Source organism: Phalacrocorax carbo, unplaced genomic scaffold, assembly GCF_963921805.1.
Source record: "Phalacrocorax carbo unplaced genomic scaffold, bPhaCar2.1 SCAFFOLD_471, whole genome shotgun sequence".
Lineage (NCBI taxonomy): Eukaryota > Metazoa > Chordata > Aves > Suliformes > Phalacrocoracidae > Phalacrocorax > Phalacrocorax carbo.
Window position 1 is genome coordinate 1 of NW_026990500.1, and position 3000 is coordinate 3000.

At 69.3% G+C, this 3000-nt stretch overlaps 1 long non-coding RNA gene across 1 annotated transcript; it reads right to left on the reverse strand.

The window, feature by feature from the left end:
* Positions 1-1261: 1261 nt before the first annotated feature.
* On the reverse strand, positions 1262-2994 carry LOC135311349 (uncharacterized). The gene is made up of 3 exons (XR_010371031.1): positions 2791-2994; positions 1498-1586; positions 1262-1378 (listed from the first exon to the last, which is right to left on the reverse strand). It is a non-coding gene; the product is annotated as an uncharacterized LOC135311349 (long non-coding RNA).
* Positions 2995-3000: the final 6 nt, after the last annotated feature.

Sequence of the window (3000 nt, forward strand, 5' to 3'; positions counted from 1 at the left end):
GGGCTGGGAGGGATGGAGATGGTGGGGCTTGGGCAGGTTTGGGGGTACCAGGTGGGTTTTGGGGTGCTGTAGGGTACCGGGGGGGGCTGGGAGGGATGGAGATGGTGGGGCTTGGGCAGGTTTGGGGGTACCAGGAGGGTTTTGGGGTGCTGTAGGGGTACCGGGGGGGCTGGGATGGGTGGAGATGGTGGGGCTTGGGCATGTTTGGGGGTACCAGGAGGGTTTTGGGGTGCTGTAGGGGTACCGGGGGGCTGGGAGGGATGGAGATGGTGGGGCTTGGGCAGGTTTGGGGATACCAGGAGGGTTTTGGGGTGCTGTAGGGGTACCGGGGGGCTGGGAGGGATGGAGATGGTGGGGCTTGGGCAGGTTTGGGGGTACCGGGAGGGTTTTGGGGTGCTGTAGGGGTACCGGGGGGGCTGGGAGGGATGGAGATGGTGGGGCTTGGGCAGGTTTGGGGGTACCGGGAGGGTTTTGGGGTGCTGTAGGGGTACTGGGGGGGCTGGGAGGGATGGAGATGGTGGGGCTTGGGGAGGTTTGGGGGTACCAGGTGGGTTTTGGGGTGCTGTAGGGGTACCGGGGGGGGCTGGGAGGGATGGAGATGGTGGGGCTTGGGCAGGTTTGGGGGTACCGGGAGGGTTTTTGGGGTGCTGTAGGGGTACCGGGGGGCTGGGAGGATGGAGATGGTGGGGCTTGGGGAGGTTTGGGGGTACCAGGTGGGTTTTGGGGTGCTGTAGGGGTACTGGGGGGGCTGGGAGGGATGGAGATGGTGGGGCTTGGGAGGTTTGGGGGTACCAGGTGGGTTTTGGGGTGCTGTAGGGGTACCGGGGGGCTGGGAGGGATGGAGATGCTGGGGCTTGGGCAGGTTTGGGGATACCAGGAGGTTTTGGGGTGCTGTAGGGGTACCGGGGGGCTGGGAGGGATGGAGATGCTGGGGCTTGGGCAGGTTTGGGGGTACCGGGAGGGTTTTGGGGTGCTGTAGGGGTACCGGGGGGGGCTGGGAGGGATGGAGATGGTGGGGCTTGGGCAGGTTTGGGGGTACCGGGAGGGGTTTTGGGGTGCTGTAGGGTAGCAGAGGTTTTGGGGGTACCAGGGGGGTTGGGAGGGATGGAGGCCCCGGCACAGGCTGGGGACTGGGGGGTACCAGGCGGGTGTGGGGAGGGATGGACACACCCCCCCGTCCATGGGACTGGGGCCCGGGCGGGCGGGGGGGTGCAGCACGAGGGGGTCTGGGGGTGCAGGCGGGAGGTCGGGGCGCAGCCGGGGGGCGCGTTGTCCCCCCCCCACCTTGGCCATCTTGCTCTTGCTGTCGGCCGTGAGAAGGACATGTTGTTGATCTCGTTCTGCACCACGAAGTTCTGCTCTCCTCACGCTTGAAGTTCTGCCGGGGGGTCGGGGTTGGGGGGGGGACACACGGGGCTGAGCGACCCCCGGCCTGCGCCCCCCCCCCCCAGGGCCCCCCCCACCCCGCCGTGCACCCCCCGTCTGCCCCCCACTCACGTGGGACTTGGACCAGTAGATGAAGACCTCCCCGACCATGCGGAACAGCTCCTCCGCGTCCCTCGTTGGGCTCCGTCAGCCACTTGGCCCTGCCGGTCCCGTGGCCACCATCAGGGGGGTCCCGTGGCCACCATCAGGGGGTCCCGTGGCCACCACCAGAGGGTCCCCGTGGCCACCACCAGAGGGTCCCTGTGGCCACCACCAGTGGGTCCCCGTGGCCACCACCAGTGGGTCCCCATGGCCACCATCAGGGGGGTCCCGTGGCCACCATCAGGGGGTCCCGTGGCCACCATCAGAGGGTCCCATGGCCACCATCAGAGGGTCCCCGTGGCCACCACCAGAGGGTCCCCATGGCCACCATCAGAGGGTCCCCCCGTGGCCACCATCTCTGGGTCCCCGTGGCCACCATCAGAGGGTCCCCATGGCCACCACCAGAGGGTCCCCATGGCCACCATCAGGGGGTCCCGTGGCCACCACCAGAGGGTCCCTGTGGCCACCACCAGTGGGTCCCCGTGGCCACCACCAGTGGGTCCCCATGGCCACCATCTCTGGGTCCCCGTGGCCACCACCAGAGGGTCCCCATGGCCACCACCAGAGGGTCCCCGTGGCCACCATCAGGGGGTCCCGTGGCCACCATCTCTGGGTCCCCGTGGCCACCACCAGAGGGTCCCCATGGCCACCATCAGAGGGTCCCCGTGGCCACCACCAGAGGGTCCCCATGGCCACCATCAGAGGGTCCCCCATGGCCACCACCAGAGGGTCCCCATGGCCACCATCAGGGGGTCCCGTGGCCACCACCAGAGGGTCCCTGTGGCCACCACCAGTGGGTCCCCGTGGCCACCACCAGTGGGTCCCCATGGCCACCATCTCTGGGTCCCCGTGGCCACCACCAGAGGGTCCCTGTGGCCACCATCAGAGGGTCCCCGTGGCCACCACCAGAGGGTCCCCGTGGCCACCACCAGTGGGTCCCCGTGGCCACCATCAGAGGGTCCCCCGTGGCCACCACCAGTGGGTCCCCGTGGCCACCACCAGTGGGTCCCCATGGCCACCATCTCTGGGTCCCCATGGCCACCATCTCTGGCTCCCCATGGCCACCACCAGCGGGTCCCCATGGCCACCATCTCTGGGTCCCCATGGCCACCATCTCTGGGTCCCCATGGCCTCCATCAGAGGGTCCCCCACGGCCACCACCAGCGCATCCCGAGGCCACCATCAGGGGACGCCCCCGCCCCCCGCGGCGCTGCCCCCCCCCACCCCTCGGGCCCCACCGTGGGGGGGGGGGCGGCCCCTCACCGGCTGTTGTCCACGTAGCGGATGAGCAGCGGGTAGAGCGCGTAGAGGTCGCGGCAGAGGACGGAGAACTCGTCGCGGATGAGCAGCTCGGCCTCCTCGCCCTCGGCCTTGGCCTCCATGCGGAGCTGCTCCTCCTCGGCCACCACCTTCCCCGCCCCGCTTCTTCAGCTTCTCCATGGTGGGGATGAAGTGGGGAGCGCAGCAGCTCCG